The 18858-nt window shown below is 38.7% G+C and overlaps 1 protein-coding gene across 1 annotated transcript in view; it reads left to right on the top strand.

Moving 5' to 3' along the window:
- neo1a (neogenin 1a) overlaps positions 1-18858 on the top strand; it is a 212175-nt gene that overhangs the window by 123545 nt on the left and 69772 nt on the right. The window lies entirely within an intron of this gene.

Genomic DNA, 18858 nt, shown 5'->3' on the forward strand with positions numbered 1-18858 from the left:
TAAATAATTAGAGGGACGGCGCCCGCCTGAGAGGTGTAAATGCCAGTCAAGACTGCAAGCGTCTGCACCACACACACACACACACACACAAAACTCTCACACCTCTCTCATGAGAAACACTGCCAGGCTGTTCACAGATTAGACCCGGGAAGCCACTTTTTCATGCTTCATTCTCATCAGCTGCTGGGTGTCCGAAGGGCACGTGTGATCCAGGGATTGTCGTCAGTCGTTGATCTCAACACTGCGTACTAACAAAAAAGATCTTGAAACCAGCAGGGTTTCCACAGCCATGGTAAACCTGGAAATAATAATATATGGGAATCTTAAAATTGCCCAGAAAAGTCTGTAAAATGTATTTAAATAAAGATGCACTGATTTTAATATTCATTAAAAATATACCGAGCCCTGCACATAACATGCAAGAAAAAAAGGTAAATTGTTCAAACGATTTACTATTTCGTCCCCCGATTTATAAATGGTGTGCACGTTTTACTATTTCGTTCCCTTGATTTATGAATCGTGTGCACGATTTAGCAAATCAAGGGAATTAATTAGTTAAACATGCACACGATTTATAAATCAGGGGACGAAATAGTAAATTGTGCGCACAATTTAGCCTACTAGTTTTTTACTGCATGTCATGTACGGGGCTCTGTAAAAATAAAACACTAAAAGCTAAAATCATTTGTTTTGAAGTGAATTTGGGTGCTGTACATTAAAGCTGCAGTCTATACGTTTTGCCTCTTTGTCGCCATCTCTGTTTGAAGCCTGTAATTGCAGTTATTTGTTGAATTATCATCTTCATGTGGGCCTTGCAGCATCCTCACGTGCGATGGGCTACTAGCCGGACTCCTCCTTTATGTATACAGATGTTAGATAATGACGCAAAGACATGTTTGAATTTATCGCGGAAAGGTACCAGTACCACTCAAATTATAACACATAATTACAAGCTTATCGTTGTGAATCAGGCTATGGTAAGGAGACCGTTTTAAAGAGGTTGGTTATGTACTTGCTCAACAATTGATTTTGGAATTTCTAACCAAAAAAAAAGTTACAGACTGCATCTTAAATTTATATGAGATTTTGAAAGATCACATTTAAAAGTGGTATTAAATGGTTAGTTCACCCTGTAATGAATGTTCGTGGGGGTGTGAAGGAAGAAGACGGGGTCGGCTTTGACTGGGACTCGCTCTCTTTATTCAGTCTTGTTCAAAAACAAATAACCGTCACACATATGTGTGTGTGTGTGCAAAACTCAGTTTCTCCACGATATGGATCGCTCCTTCTCTTTTTAACTTTCTTTCTCAGTTTCTCTGCTGTGCACGCGAAGTCCCAGTCCAGGTCTCTCTCTCCCTCTCTCTGTACTGCTGGGGTTTAAATGCTGTCTCTCCATGCCAATTACTGCAAACAGACACAGGTGTTAGTGATCTGCACTTGACCTACTTACTCACTGCTCGGCTCCGCCTCCTCTCTCCCGCTACAGACCTCGCGAAACCACGCCCCTCCTGCCACACACCCAAAAAATGAAAACTCTGTCATTAATTACTCGCCCTCACTTCGCTCCAAACCCGTAAGACTTCAAAACACACGTAAAGGTATTTTCAAACCCGAGACCATTTTTTTGTTTATTTATTTTCGAACATGAGAGAAATAAAAATACAATAATGTTCAGACATTTTTAAAAGAAATAAGTAAAGATGACATAAAAAAAATAAGTTCATTCTATCTCATGAACGAAAAAGGAGTAGGAAGAAGTAAAACTTATATACTCCTACCCCTTTAATTCTTTTCTTTCTTTAAATAACATACATATGCCTACGCCTACTCATACACATATACACATCTACACATCTACACATATACATACGCATGTACACATTTGTACACATTTGAAACCTGTCCCTCCACCAACACTTTAAACGTTCAAAACGTTCATAAAAACATAATCTACATGAATCAAGTGATTTAAATCCAATCGCTTTATATGATGAACAGATTTAATTGGTCAACTGCGCATCAAACGTGCTTGAGACGTGAGAAGAGAACCAATAAAGTTTTAATTACATGGCCTTTCAATGGGGGAACAGAAATCTCTGGTTTCAATAAAAATATCTTAATTTGTGTTTCAGTGATGAGTGAAAGTCTTGTGTTTGGAACAACATTAAATTAGGACAGAAAATATACATTTTGAAGTGAACTATCCTTTAAATTATTCAGGCCTTTAAATATTAAGATTAAGTGATTGGTTGATAATGTTAAAGTTAAAGGTGAACTATGTAGTATTTTTGCTGTAAAATATCCAAAAACCACTAGGCCAGTGTTATATATTTTGTTCAGTTGAGTACTTACAATATCCCAGATGTTTCCAACTATTTGTAAATTGTGAGAAAATTGCTATTTTAACTAAGGACAGGGACGTTTCAGCATTGCATTTGACGGAGTTGCCTGTCAATTGCGTCATATCTGCGTTACCCTCGGTTTCGGCTTTTATTTGGCAGGAGCGCTTTACTCTTAGCAGTGTGAACAAGTGAACGCACGGAGTAAAGTCATAACATCGTTTTGAACACACTTGAATGTATCTAATATGATAAACAGAGCTCCATTACCTCAAAATCATAACCGGAAGAACGGATCTGTGCAGGCGCTCGGCGAATGTGTCCCGTCCCGTCATAATAAAAGTCCCGGTATTCGCGAGGCGGGTATTTGTTTAACAATCGCTCCAGCAGCTGTGCTCAGCTCCACAACACTCGGTCCTGCTCTGCTTTAGACTACAGTAATGTTAATAACCGCATGCATGAACATGATTTCTGCCCGAGTCCTATTTTCCACCGGCTGTGATGAGAAGACCACATCTCCCAAGATGCTGCGCTCACACTTTGCGTCATCAAACTACGATTTGTTTTGAATAGGCGCCCTCCAGTGGACGGAAAGCTGCATAGTGCACCTTTAATCTACATTTTTAAATATGGAAAATGGGCATGCACAATTAAATGACTGGAAAAATCAAAGGAAAACCAAATGGTGTTGATTATAAACTAGATTTGTGAGTGGTGCTTTCCATGCTTTGCAAAAAAAAAAAAAAAAAAGAAAGAAGTCCACTTTCTATGATATTCTTTTGCCTAGACATGAGATGTTCCTCCTTCAATGCATCTGGTACTTTTATTGTTCAGATTGCTTAGAAAAATATCACACCTCTCCTTTTCTATAGCACAAAAAGTGCAGACCGAGTACAAAGTAATGTTCTTAGTTTAGTGGTTTGCTCAAATCCCTAACCGTTAACATGAGCATTTTTTATAGTGTTGCTTTCCTTAGTAAACACCACTAATAATTGCCTTCTAGTAAGTTTGTCATAACAATAATTACCACGTTGGCTTGAAAGGAAGTATCCCCAGAGTTGCCATCTTCACAAGATGTCTTCATACTATGGGCTAGTGGAACAAGGGCTGGGGTAATTTTAACACCGAATGCATTCTCAAACTTATACGACTGAAAAGTATGTTTTTGCTCTTGAAAATTAAAAAGTCCCTTTGAGATTAGACAGGGTTGGACTGTCAGTGAGTAATTGGGAATGTTGAATGGAAGAGCATCGGGGAATATTTGTAAAAACGTTCGTATTATCAGACGAGGCATTCAAGGCCCTTCTTGACACTTCATCTGAGTTTATGAAAATGCTTTGCGTGCAGCTCACCGCCTATAGGGATTAACCGCGGTAAACTGGAGAGGCAGAACAAGAGAGAGCAGAGAGATGAAAGGGTACAGTGAGAGTGACTGTTGATTGCCTCATATTGGGGTCCGTATTAAGTGTGACTTCAATCCTCCGACTCTTAAGACACCATTTAAACGTTGTACAAAACGTCCCTTTGATCATACTGCACAATATGCATCTCCAAAGATTTATTTAGTGCAGAAGCATTCAGTTTATATTGTGTGCATTAATATTTTGTGATGTAAATGGGGCTACACATAATACTGAACAATTTATTCAAGCCTTTTGTATAGTGTACCTTATGAATTGATTGTCCTGATGGAAAAACAAAAAACAAATAATTGAAGGTACATTTGGTTTCCAAAGTCATCTTTTTTTCTGCTCTAAGAAAAAGAAAAAAGTTGTATTTTTATTTATTTAAATAATTTGTTACTCATTTTCATGGATCACAAGATGTTAAAAGCCATAACATTATCATATTTTCTGTAAAAAGTGTCTTATATAGCTGAAATTCAGAGTGTATTTTTTTCCGTCATGTATCATTGTGTAATCAAAATATATTTTATGTTGGTAAAATTTCATTTATTTTATTTATAAAAGCCCTAAATCATAATTTTCCTAATTCTACAACCTTTAAGTTGTTTAAAAATAGCTTCTATCTTATAAAAATGTGTCCATAAATTGTGAGTCAACTCTGTTACCGTGCCATATTTTGCCTTTAATTTGGGGGATTATCTCCCACAACTATGTGAGACAGGAAATGATGTCACTCTTCCTCACAGATAATATCTGAAGCTCTGAACGGTGTGTGTGCTTGCTCTCAGAACATATTAGAATCTTAAGAGTTATTTTGTAAACGTCAAAATTATTACCCCAATATCAAAAGGAAACCAGAATTTATCTCTGATCACACAGTGGGCTGTTTTAAAGTCTTTTAATCATTATCTTATCAATTATGCTACATTTAGTAGAGTTTTTGGCTGATAAAAGTTTAAAATTGTAAATCCTCTAACCAAGGTACAGTAACAGTGTTGAATGTATCAGAATTGACAAAAAATACTAAAAAGAAAAAAAAATCCATTAAAAAAGTAAACAAGTAACGTGTTTGGCCAAAAACACTGAATTATCCAAATTTGATGTTTTCAATGAGATACTGGAAAGATTGTTTTTCTTAACTTTTTGAAATGCAAAATGTATCTCCAATGATGCCATAATTCTTTGGGATAGGGCAGCTGGTCCATCGATCCCTGAGGCGTTGTTATCCACACCAGCTCAGTGAAAAACCACTGATCAACCAACTAGCCATTCATCCTGTCCCCTTGTTCCCCTTCACTCGATTCTCTGGAACCCCATTTAAAATCCAATTTGGGGTTGATCATTGTCTGACACTCTCCCGATCTATAAAGGTTGGGTGAAATGATTGCAGGATGGCCATTGGCGGAGTTGCTTATCAATGTTAATGGCCTATAATTCCTGCAGCCTTTTGTTCAGGATATGTATTAACAAGATTAAATGCTGTTTTCAGCTCATGCTCTCCCGATATCAAATTTATGCTTTTTGTAATAGAATCTGGCCGTGTAATGTTCAGCCAGAGAGAGAGGAAAAAGTACACTTTTAAAAACAGTATTTATTACAGAAATTATATGCATTAAAAGATTATACTTAAAGGTGCTGTATGTAAGTTTTTCACTCTACTCAAGGCAGAGGCTATTTGCACTAAGAGGTTAAGCCTGCCTGGTTTAAATGAAAATGATTAACAGTTTGTATGAAATTTAGAAAAGTATTCAAAAACGAATCAAATGTAATTACTTTAAAGGGGTGGTAAAACCCATTCTTTCGAAGGCTTGATTGTGTTTGTGGGGTGCACTGTAACATGTTAATGCTTTGTTTATTTTTTATAAAATGGCACTATTTTTCATACATTTTACCTTTATTGTACACTGCTCTGTCTCTCCTTGTAAAAATGGTCTGATAGTTTCCTGGTTCTATGAAGTCAGTCCCTCTGCAATGGGCTCTGATTGGTTAGCTTACCCAGTGTGCTGTGATTGGCTAACCACCTAGCACACTCCAGCCAACTCTTCTCCACAGCAATAAAAAATGGCCTCGCCGCTTATTTAATATTCTCGAAAGGAGGGGTTTATGTAAATATTAAACCCGCTGATGCCAGCAAATCTGGAGGAAAAGGCTGTAGTTCCCTACCAGCCGTTTGCTGTAGTCCTTAGAAATGGATTTATTTAAAAGCAAATATCTCCCTTTGCTTTAAACTTTGAGCGCAGTAACTTTGCAGATGTTGTTTATGCTCAAACAGCAGCATTACACACTGGCTAAAGTTAGAAAAGTGGAATCGTGTTTTACCACCCCTTTAATAAAGTATTTGAAATAGTTACATTACATTTTACATTTTAAATAGGGGCACTTGTAATCTGTAACCTATTACATTTCCAAAGTAACCTACCCAAAATGGCTCATGTCACACCTCTATTCATCTCTGCATTGGGTTCCACTCGCTGCCCGGATCAAATTCAAAGCTCTGACTCTTGCTTATGGATCTTCCACAAGCTCAGCACCCGCATACTTCAACTCACTCCTACGAGTCTACAGCCCCACCACAAGCCTTCGCTCCGCTAATGAGGCGTGTGGTACCATCACAGAGAGGCATGAAATCCCTCTCCAGGACTTTTTCTTTCATTGTTCCTGGTTGGTGGAACGATCTTCCGTCCTCCATACGCACGACTCACTCGAATCACTCGCTTCATTCAAAAGACAGGTAAAAACTCATCTCTTCCACGAGCACTTAATCTTACATAAAATTAAAAAAAAAAACTAAACTCTTCCTCCAATACTTTTTTTTTCTTCCCTTCTTTTGGTATTTTTGCAGTGAAATATCCAAAAACCACTAGGCCAGTGTTATATATTTTGCTCAGTTGAGTACTTACAGTATCCCAGATGTTTCCAACTATTTGTAAATTGTGAGAAAATTGCTATTTTAACTAAGGACAGGGACGTTTCAGCATTGCATTTGAGGGAGTCGCCTGTCAATTGCGTCATATCTGCCCTACCCTCGGTTTCGGCTTTTATTTGGCAGGAGCGCTTTACTCTTAGCAGTGTGAACAAGTGAACGCACGGAGTAACGTCATAACATCGTTTTAAACACACTTAAATGTATCTAATATGATAAACAGAGCTGCATTACCTCAAAATCATAACCGGAAGAGCGGATCTGTGCAGGCGCCCGGCGACTGTGTCCCGTCCCGTCATAATAAAAGTCCCGGTATTCGCGAGCCGTGTGTTTGTTTAACAATCGCTCCAGCAGCCGTGCTCAGCTCCACAACACTCGGTCCTGCTCTGCTTTAGACTACAGTAATGTTAATAACCGCATGCATGAACATGATTTCTGCCCGAGTCCTATTTTCCACCGGCTGTGAGGTGAAGACCACATGTCCCAAGATGCTGCGCTCACACTTTGCGTCATCAAACTACGCATTTGTTTTGAATAGACGCCCTCCAGTGGATGGAAAGTTGCATAGTGCACCTTTAAGGGCAACTTTTTTGCGTTTCTTTGCCTCTTCTTGACAGATCGCTTCATGTACTCCTGAGTTGTAAGTCGCTTTGAATAGAAGTGTCTGCTAAATGCATAAATGTAAATGTAAAAAAATATATATATATATATTGTTGAAAATCTTTTGTCAAATTGTTTGTAATAAATAGATAGGGGAATACTAAGAAGGTTGATGTCGAACTGTTAAAAAAAATATATATATATATAGAGAGAGAGAGAGAGAGAGAGAGAGAGAGAGAGAGAGAGAGAGAGAGAGAGAGAGAGAGAGAGAGAGAGAGAGAGAGAGAGAGAGAGAGAGGGAGAGGGAGAGGGAGAGGGAGAGAGAGAGAGAGAGAGAGAGAGAGAGTAACAAAAGACCCCAGGTATGCGTTTAACGCTTTAACTGTCCAAAAAAAACACCATTTTTGAGAATAGATGTGAAAATGCACCATCCAATCTTAAATTGTTGTAATTCAAGGTAGTTTGTGATATAGACCTGAGTTTGATGATGTTTTAAAGAAGACGCTTTGCAGATTATTGCTGAAGTGGAGAGCAAAATGAAAGTATGAAAAAGTTTTGGAAGTCTAAATTTACTCTAAATCAGATATACTCATTTATATATATAGGTGCTTTACCAAAAATAGCGACATGAAATACATTTCAAATATTCTTATGTCCAAATATCACGTCTATAACAAAATATGGAACCTTGAGACTCAGACCTTTCCGGCGATATGTGTTTTTGTCAAGATTAGTTAAAGTTTTGATCATAAATTTAGTAATATTAAACCTGACACCGCCCACTAGGGGAGGAGACCCTAGGGGATACTTCCATTCAAGCCAATGCATGTGGTAATTATTGTTATGACAAACTTACTAGAAGTGTGAACTTACTAAGTGTTTATTAAGGAAGCAACACTATTAAAAATGCTCATGTTAACGGTTAGGCAAACCACTAAACTAAGAACATTACTTTGTACTCGTTCTGAAATTTTGTGCTATAGAAAAGTATGATTTTAGACATTTTTGAATTTAGGATTACTAAAATATGTAATAGGAAAAAAGGCGATAAATAATAAGAGCTCCAAGCATCCCGCTTGGGCTTAAGCGGTAAAATGTCATGTTTCCCATTAAGTATCAGTTTTTCTGTCTATTATCGATTCTAATAAAAAGGGCAATGGTCGAACTTAAAGGATTAGTTCACCCAAAAATGAAATTTGTGTTATTAATGACTCACCCTAATGTCGTTCCACACCTGTAAGACCTCAGTTCATCTTGTCAAACTGCCAAACTGCTGAAATCACGCAACACTGGCGATCCGAATCATTGATGAATTCACTGATTCATGGCCGTTTGAATCTTTATTTGAGGAACACGTAAGAGAAGACAATGCTGAATAAAGTCGTAGTTTTTGTTATTTTTGGACCTAAATGTATTTCCGATGCTTCAAGAGACTCTAATTAACCCACTGATGTCACATATGGACTACTTTGATGATGTTTTTATTCCCTTTCTGGACATGGACAGTATAGTGTGCATTGACTGCATAAGCTCTCGGACTAAAATATAAAATATCTTAAACTGTGTTCTGAAGATGAACGGCAGTCTTACGGGTGTGGAACGACATTAGGGTGAGTCGTTAATGAAATCAATTTAATTTTTGGGTGAGCTAACCCTTTAATAATTTGTGGTTAAAGGGGCAGTGTGTGAATTTTATCGGCATCTAGTGGTGAGGTTGCAAACTGTAACTGCCCACCGCTCACCCCTCCCTTTCGGCGCACATAGAGAAGCTACGGTGGCTGACACAGGACAAAGATGTCGTCTGAGACAGCAGAGAGTACCTAGTGCTCTGTAGAGAACTTTGTCCCTTTAGGGCCACCATAGAAACATGATGGCGCAAAATGGCGACCTCACTGTAAAGGGACCCGCGGTGTGTGTAGATAGAAACGGCTCATTCTAAGGTGATAAAAACATAAACGGCTCATTATGTAAGGTCTTTATACACCACTGAATAATATAGTTATGTGTATTATATTGCATATCTGTCAATAGTTAAAAACTACACAGTGAACCTTTAAGTACTTAGTAATATTAATTAATGACGTACTACTAAAGAATAAGAATTTGGTTTAGGATTAGTTGCATGCAACTATGCAATATTTGTGCAATGTAAGTACATGAGTAACCCAATTGTGTTTGGAATATAAGAATCTAGTTTGTTGTATTTATATCCATACCCTGACCTTTAACTGTCTGGAGATACAGGGTTTCCTCCCATATGAAACAGAAAAACAACACAGTCCATCAGTCCACACAGATGGAGCCTATGGAGCTCCCTCATGTGTGTGTAGAGGGAAAAGTGTGTTTCTAATGGCGAAAACCAAACAGTGCCTTATTGACATGGAGTCATACCAACTGCTCTGCTTCCCTGGCACTAGCTGTGTGCCCGTCTCTCAGGATGGGACAGGCCATGATGAGTCTCTGGACAGAGAGCTGAGAGATAATAACAGGTTCGCAGTCACTCAGGCTTCTTAGTGGGAGTGTAACAACAGGCCCGATTCACTGAAGGATAAACACTGAAGACGGGAGGGAGGAAAGCCATTCGGTCTACAAAAGAGGAGCCGAGAAAAAGAGCTTGATGTTATTGTTTGGATCCCAAGTAAAATCACTTATACTCTTGTGTTTAAAATCTAGTCCATGTTACAGCTAACTCTGGCCAGGACTGAAAAAGGAATTGGCTGTCTGATTGATGTAAAGTTACTGACCGCTCCGTTGTTATCTCAAGTGTCTTTCATTGCTATGATTCAGTTATTTAGATACACATTTTCTGTGATGAAAATGTCTTTATATTGTAGGTCATTTTTTTTTTTTTTTTTTTTGGTTTTTTTGTGGTGCAGTCAAAAGTTAGATTTTAACTAGATATTTGCATGTTAACAGCTCTTTGAAATCAGTTAATGGTCGCATGGGTTGCAGTTAAACAAATGTAGTATTATTAATCTTTTTTTTATTTTTTTATTTTTTTATTTTAATTTGACATTTTATACTAGCGTGACAAGCCAGACCCACATCAAGATGTTGGGTCTGGGAACTCACTGTAGGCAGGGCTCAATCCGAGGGGTGGGTGTAATGACGTTTGTTCGTATGGGAAGAAGGAGGCGGGAACCGGCAAACATTAAAAGACTTTAATAAATTAAAAAAACAACTGAAAGTAAAGGCGGGAGCCCATCATGGACGACTGCCGCACACACATAACAAAACGTGATAGATCATACTTTTGGCGTATCCGGTCAAATAGCAGGGAATTCACACAGAACTGTTGCAACTCTGCCATCATGTTAAGCCCGCCCACTGACTCTATACGCGATGTGATTGGCCTGACTAGAGTTTGGTTTTTACTAGGGATGCACCGAATCCAGGATTCGGGTTCAGATTCGGCCGAATATTGGGCTTTTTGACTGGGTTCGGTTTCTTGCCGAACCTTAGAATTTTTTTCCACCGAACCGAACCCGCTTGCACTACGTGATACTGGTCGAACATGATGCCGCGGTTGATTATGGCAACGTGTTTATTAGGTGGACCGTTCGAATGCAGTAGGCTGTGAGAAAGTGAAAATAGAACTTGTGAACAGAAAATGTGTTGTTTGGGAGTACTTTCAGTCACAAGAAGGCAATTCAAGTCGAGCTATATGTTCAATTTGCAATGCCGATTTGTCTCGTGGTGGCAAGAACCCTAAACAATAGCTGCTGGATGTCCGGTTCGCGAACGAATCGTTCTTTTTAACCGGATCTTTTTAGTGATCCAAATCGGACTGAATCGTTATAAACGGCTCGCGTCTCAAATCAGCGCTGATCCCACAAGTTACTATAGTTACTCACTTTCTGACATGAGTGACAGTCCCTCAGACTAGAAATAAACTAATATCTTGAAGTAGATGTATTAACTCCAACAGTTGACTGAACTGAGACATGTTTTGCTGTGAGAACCGGTAAGCTGAGATACTGCATGTCTGATAGCGTCGTCTTGAACCAAACTGTTTCTCTCGGAGTGGGACGGCTGCTGTTTCTCTCGGAAAACTGATGCTGATAATATATGAGCACGGGTGAACCAAGGATTTGTGTAAATTTATGTTATGTCAATGTAAGTTTATTTAATCTGTGTAAAACATCAGTGTTTGCACGACAGTGGCTGTATTGAGTGCGTTTGCAAAACATGATTTAAAAAACGTATCCAAGATGATGATGACAATAATAATTATTACTATACTAAGTTTTGATTACAAATAATTTATATGAATGTGTTTCAGTGTATTTTCATCCGCCGGGATGATAGAAATTACATCATTACGTAAGGACGTAAAAGGACCGGTGATTCGTTTTTTTTAACCGGTTCATTGAAACGAACTGTCTGAAAGAACCGTTTCACGGAAAAGAACCGAACTTCCCATCAGAGAGAATAAGAGTTGTGCATGAAGGAATCTACAGACAGCAATACGGCACAGTCATCCTGGCATAATGTTGCCTTTGTTAAATTAAAATTAAATTAAAAATACACTGCTGTGGACGTTGATTATGTTATTAATGTGTTTACTGTGATAATGGACTGAGGATGGGAGTTGGATCCAGTATTCGGTTTCGGATTCGGCAGAATCTTAACCAGTGGATTTGGTATTCGACCGTACCTCAAAAATCTGGATTCGGTGCATCCCTAGTTTTTACAGCTCGGAAGCCAACGGAGAGTTGCTGGATGACCCTGGCTGCAAATTAGATTAAGTAGAAAATTGTGTTTTTGTGCATTTTCCATAACAATACATTTAACATTTTATGACTTTTTTCAAGTTCACTTTTTCTGAAATTCAGCAATAATCTGCCAACAAGGTTTGTCTTTAAAAAGACCAAACATCATTCTGTCCTCTAAAGCTTTCAAGATTTATGAAGACATCTTATTTTCAGGTCTATGCTCAAACAGGCAATACATGGATTATATCTACTGCATAAATATAATTTAGTACCATAAAATACAAAATATTAAATAAAAAACATAATCAAACTAAAATATATTTCACCGACACACGAACAGTATCAGAGGGTTAAATATCAGCTTTTTTATTAACTCATTCAACATATTTTATAGAAATTAATAGTATAGGATTTACAGGAAAGTAAACAGCTTGGAGCTTGCTGTTTTTTTGCATGATATCTGCATGGAATATGCATCAGAGGTTCCCTGAGTGGTCCGTGTGTGGGCCGTCTGAGGGTAAAACTACAGTACATCATTTATGAGTTTGCTGGAATGGAAAGTGAAGGGTTGGAATGCATTGTGCTGGATGTCTGTTTTATTGTTTGGCAGGACATTGCTGCTGTTGTACAAACCGTGCAGCACTATAGCGGGATTCATTTAGCCAAATGTCCAGCAGCTGTTTGTCACTGGAACATATGAATTGTGTGCCGGCCTTTCATTCTCTCCCTTTAGGAATGACTGTGTCCTCTCCATGCACTCAACACTAATGACACATCCACGCTAGATCCAGCCTCGTCCGCCAGTTCATTCAGACCTCTAATGTGTGTGTATTACGCAGGCTGTGGCTTTGGGTTTATAGTAATGAGCTAATCAAAATATCGGTTAACCATTGGAAGAACCTGCAAAACAAATAAAGAAAGGTATGATGACAGTCCAGCTGGAAAAACAAACACTCCGACTCATCCCAACGATGAATCTCTTCATATTGATTTTACTCCCTGTTTACAGCTGGTTTCAAGATGTGTTTTGGTCGATTGGATCACAAGTAGAGGGGTTAGACACATTCCCGTTTACACCTGGTGTTTTAATCCGTCTCTTTTGTCCACTTTCAACCACTTCTGTCCTGATTTCTCTGAGGGGAGGGTCAATGGGTGGGTATATGTATGGGCTTTTTCAGATCTTTCCATCTAATAGACGAAATAATCTAATGAAATTTACATATAAACTAGACCGGAGACAATGATAAAGCACACAGAGAGCCTCAGTTTCTGTTCTGACAGCCGCAAGACTAGCCGAACGCTGTGAGTGTGTGTTAGAAATCAGGAATGTGGACAGGAGAGTTCAACTTCACTGGAAACACAGTCGATAAACTTTAAAGGTCCTACCATACCACCTGTACAAGTGTTTTTTGCTAGTTTCAGCCCCAGGAAAGTTATCATTTTCACGTCCAGTCCTATATTGTTTAAATAACAAATGCACTTGGCCGATTGTTGATCCCTAGTTTTTCCACTTGCAAATTCCTCCATGTAAATAGCGAAACCACCATGGCACAAGTGCAACTGGCTTTTAAAGGGAATGGGAGGTGAGACTAATTGGTTTAGTGCACGTTACGCCCAAAACACACCTTTTAGACCATCCACCGCATGCAGCAACCATTTTTTCTGACCTTAAACTAGCAAAAGTGGATTCAAACATGCCCTAAGTGCACTTGCGCCATGAGCTTCAGACTATGCACTTCAATCTTTTAAATACGGCCCTAAATCCTTGATTTTAAAATATGCTGTTCAATATTCACTTGCCCTCTTTTGGAGTTACAGTAAATTGAGAGTACATTGAAATCAATATACGTTTTATTTATGACTCATGTAAACAGTCCGATATGTTCGTTTAGACTATTTTCTTCAAAGAAATAATGATAAAAGATTATGGCACACTAATAAATAAGGTTGTTGTAAGGTTGCCACGATTATGGCACACTAATAAATAAGGTTGGTCACTTAAATTAGGTGTATTAAATAACTACGACTTTTGCCTCAATAAACTGCTAATTATGGCTTATTGATAGTTTGTAAGGTAGTTGTTAAATTTAGGATTAAAGGGGTCATATAATGAGATTTTTGTACAAGTTAAAGATCCCGTTCTTCACGTGTTTTTGAAGCTTTGATTACGTTTACAGTGTGCAATATAACATGAGTTCATGTTTCGTGTGTAAAAAAACACAGTATTTTCACACAATTGACTTATCTGTACAGCGCTTTTTCCTCTGTCCTAAAAACGGCCTGATGATTTCCTTGTGCTATGAAGTCCCTCCTTCAGAAACACGTAACGAGTTCTGATTGGGCCAGTGCTTCCCGTGTTTGATTGGACAGCAGCTTAGCGCACATTGCCCGGAAAGGTCCCGCCTCTTACCATAACGGGAAGATGCAAGCGCTGAATGCACGCTCTTCTCCACGTGAGAGAGCAACGAGACCACGCCCCCTATTTTGCGTGTTCTTGTGGGCGAAGGGTTAGTCAACAAACGGTTCTAGTGACGTCATTACATCCCTGCACTTCCTGCTGTAGTCCAAACCGGCCGCTCGCTGTAGGCTTAGAAAGGGAACTTCTGTTAAATAAAATATCTCGCTTCGCATTGAACTTTGAGCTTTATAATTTTACAGGTATTATTTATGCTCTAACAGCAACATTACACACTAACTAAAGTTTGAAAGATGGAATCGACCTTTAATATGATTATTTAGTGTCTAAATTAAAACTTTGTAATATACTTTAAATAAAAATTATATTTAGTATTCTAAGAAATCACTCATTTGACCTGGTGAAAAACAGCTCTGTTTTCAAGTTGTTTCTGTGCATGTGCCTTTTATGCTAATGAGCTTTGCTAACCCCACCCCTCTGTTCTGTGGGGGCTTTGAGTGGGAAGCGTTGCTTAGACAACAGGAGAAAGTTTGACAACGCGAGTCTCTCGAGAAACATCTGTGCTAGTTCAACCGTATCAATTCGATATATCAGATAAATCAACATCAAAATGACTGCTGTGTTCATTATTACACCCAAGAACAGAACACCACAATCGCTTACACGCCATTCTGCTCCAGCGGATCCACAATGGCGGACAGCTTGCGCTCGCTCAGGGCGGGTCTGAGCTGAAACGCTGCTGTCAATCAACAGTTGTGGGAGGGGCGTGTGTGTGTGACGTCACACATCGAAGGGCTTGATTTCAGACAGGTGAAAACATATAAGGAGATTTAAAAAAAAAAACTTGATGGATTTTTATCATTTTTAGGATGGTTGTGTACAGTCACTACCAACACACATTGCTGTATAATCAACTTGTAAAAGTGCATGTACCATTATATGACCCCTTTAAATGATATGGCCATGGCATTAATATTTGCTTTATAAGGTCTAATAAACAGCCAATATCCGATTAATATGCATGATAATAAGCAACTAGTTATAATAGTGAACATTGGACTCGAAACTAAAGTGTAAGCAAAATATTTCTTTCAAGATTTGAATTATTTTTTCTTCATTACAATATCACGTTTGCATCTCCCTGACTTCATGAGGATGGAAACCATCTGGTTTTAACTGGATTTTCCAGTAGAGTAACACTCGACTCTTGATGGTGGCATCAGAAGGAATAGTGTCACTGCCCTCATTCAAGCCTTGGCACAGCTTTAGTAGCTGCTCTGTTTGGAGTCACAGCCATAGAGCTGAACAGTTAAGGATGGAGACCATGCCAGAACCTTCTGAGCTGTTGACAAGGCGGCCTTTCATCTCGCTCGCTTGTATCTTATGACGGCATCAATCACAGGCTGGCTGCTCTGAGGCAGGTTGGGTCAGCGCCACCGGTAGTTTGGTGTTGGATTTCTGTTGACGGATGCCAGTAGTTTGGCCTCAGAGCCACACACTGGATATCCATCACGGCATATGCAGCGCTAGCTGTTAGCCCTAACCAGCCTGTAGCCGTGAGCTGCTACACATTAGTTCTGGGTTATTTGAGGCGACGCCACACATAGAACCAAAGCATTACTGCTCCCTAAACACTCCTAAAGACCCTGAATGGAGAACAGTATGCGTCCAACTTACACAAGTTGAAGAATTTTAAGGAACACTGTAAGAGCGAGGAGATGGCTCACTTGTTGAAAAATGAATTGGGCATGAATTGGGAGGAATTGGGCCGTTTAACTCTTTCCCTGTAGGCGTTTTTGAAAAAAGTTGCCAGCCAGCACCAGCGTTTTTGATCATTTTTACAAAAGTTTTATGACCCCTGCATAGTTTGTTCTATGAATATCTGAACATGCAATATATCAAAAGAGAGAATAGATTTCTTTATTTTAGATTTATGCATTCTTTTTTTATCAACATTTGAGTGTGGAGCTTTTGTCTAAGACTACGTCTGGATCGGATTCAGAGCGATGATCAAAGCACAGATGGAGTCGATGGAGTTCATCAACTCCCCTTCACAGTCCTGTAGCTCGTCCTGGGTCCACATTTCATTCAGAAACATTGGGCAGTTTTGATTCATATGCTGTTTAATGTTGATGATCATGCTATATGCATATGCTTACATACAGGAACGTTTCTATTAATTTAGATGCCCTAAGCGAAATCCTTATTGGCACCCCCCAGCCAAATCTTAAAAAGCAACATGAATTAGCTAATTTTATTATACAATTTTTAAGGTTTTATATGAGACAATTACAAAACACACTGATCCTTTAACAATGCATTGGTGCAAACACACACTCAGAGGTGCAGGTAAGAGCAAAAAGCTTTATAGAGTCAAAATATAATATATCATGAAATGAAAGTAGTTATATCTTGCCTCTACAATAAACATCAAGCAATTTACGCTATTTCTCGAATGCCACAAATTCGGCCCTAACAAAATACAGATTTGTGCTCTTTTTAGTGGTCCTGTTTTTTTTAATTGGCCTTTGTATTTAGCTTTATTGTGTGGTTAAAAAAGTGCTACCTTGGCAAAGCATTAACCGAGCTCTTTGATCTAAGGGTGTTGAGTGCTCCAAATGCAAACTTTATATGCAATAATCAGACAGTAGTTTACAGTACTCTGATCCAATATAGAAATCGTCTGATTGACAGTACTGTAGCCCAATAGTGTTGGGGGAACCAATGGGGGCAGCAACCATATTTCTGGTTGGCTGTGAAACTCTCTACACACACCCCTGTCAAAATGTAGTACCAGATATTAAACTCACTGTCGCCCCTTCATCTGATGGGCCTTAGGTGACCGCCTAGTTCGCCTATGCCTAAAAACGGCCCTGCTTACATATGATATCACTTGTTTCTGTTGCTTCTTCGCCTGTGTTTTGATCAGGAGATTCTGTAGTCTTTTAGGAGCGTAATAGCGCCACCTTCTGTATTAAAGTGGAAACACAGAAAGCCAAGATATTCCGTCAATGGGAGTTAATATGTGTAAAGACGTAAAATAAGACAAAAATACTCCAAAATGGGAGCTACTCTAGCTAGTTAGGAAGCACATTTTAATTTTGCATTTATTGATAATTGTAGTTATTTAGAATAAATTTGGGTTGAATGAATGACGCCATCGCCACTGCATTTTGTGACAAATCAATAAAATACCGTAGATTAAATTACAAGCCATTTTTTGTCTTGTATTGTATTATTTTGTCCTTTTTGTTTTTTCCATTGAGAATACTATGCTAATTGTCTATATATTTGTACATATTGTTTTCTAATTTATTCGTATGATCCATTTACAAAGAATCTAAGTGAGTCTTTCAGAGAAAATCAAGTGAAATCAAAGGCAAAACACCACAAAGGATCCTGTCAGTAACCAGGCCTGTGTCTCTGTGGCACTTGACTAGAGACACGTGAAGAGATCATAAGACACTTGCAGCACTCTTAAAAGAGTGTACGAGTAATAACGTCACAGTCCATGAAAGGAAAACATGTAATGTCTTGAGTGGAAAAGCTCTACCGTGGGCCTACGTGTTTCACTGCATGTTCTTCAGCCCAAAAGGACAAAGACCCTCTTTATAAGACCTGCTGCTTTTCCTTTGGGTTGAGGTATGTGTTATGTTTGAGGTAGGGTGGAGTTTCTTTGAGCACAAGTCTTTTAAATTACTCTTTCTCAGTCAAGTCCTGTGGTCTGGCGTGTGTTTTGGGCACTGTCAGGTTGACTGTTAGCCTTAGACATCCACCAGAGAACTGTTGCATTTAAAGTTATTTTGGTACTGGAATTGGTGTAGGAATGATTTGCTCTTCTTTAGGTGTTCATTTATTATTTATTTTGTCTAATTTTATAATGCCTGTATAGTACTTTATTGTACCCTCTCACCTCCACTGGGTGTTTTTTTTTTTTTCAACGCCCAAAAAAGTAAATAAAATAATAATAATATTAGGACATACTTGTTGTGTCCTAGATTTTTTTTTGAATGCAACTCATGGATCTGGATACTTCACAGCTGAGACAGGCAGAGAAATTAAAATAGTCCGTGTGAGAACGCTGGTGTATAATATGGCTGAGAGATCAGGTTGAGCGGAGGTGGTCTCCCCATCCCTGTGTTTTCTGGCCCAGAGAGCAGCCATATTCTCAACCTCTTACTGTGACCTCTCTCTTCTTCTCTCTAAACTATTGATTTCTTGCCCAGCGTCACAGCATGTTCCCTGAGCCGAAAATTCACCCCACTCCCCGGCTGAATGTCGATTGGTTTGTCAATAGGGCAAAGGAATTGCAAATGAATTGCTGCAGAAATCATTTTATAAATTTTTTACCCAAATTATTTTGTGCATTTATCAAGGACATCCATTCAACCCTGCTACCAAGATTATTGTAAGAAACCATGTTACCTTTTTTTTTATTTATTGTAATATAATTGTTTTT

This window comes from Pseudorasbora parva, chromosome 1, assembly GCF_024679245.1.
Source record: "Pseudorasbora parva isolate DD20220531a chromosome 1, ASM2467924v1, whole genome shotgun sequence".
NCBI lineage: Eukaryota > Metazoa > Chordata > Actinopteri > Cypriniformes > Gobionidae > Pseudorasbora > Pseudorasbora parva.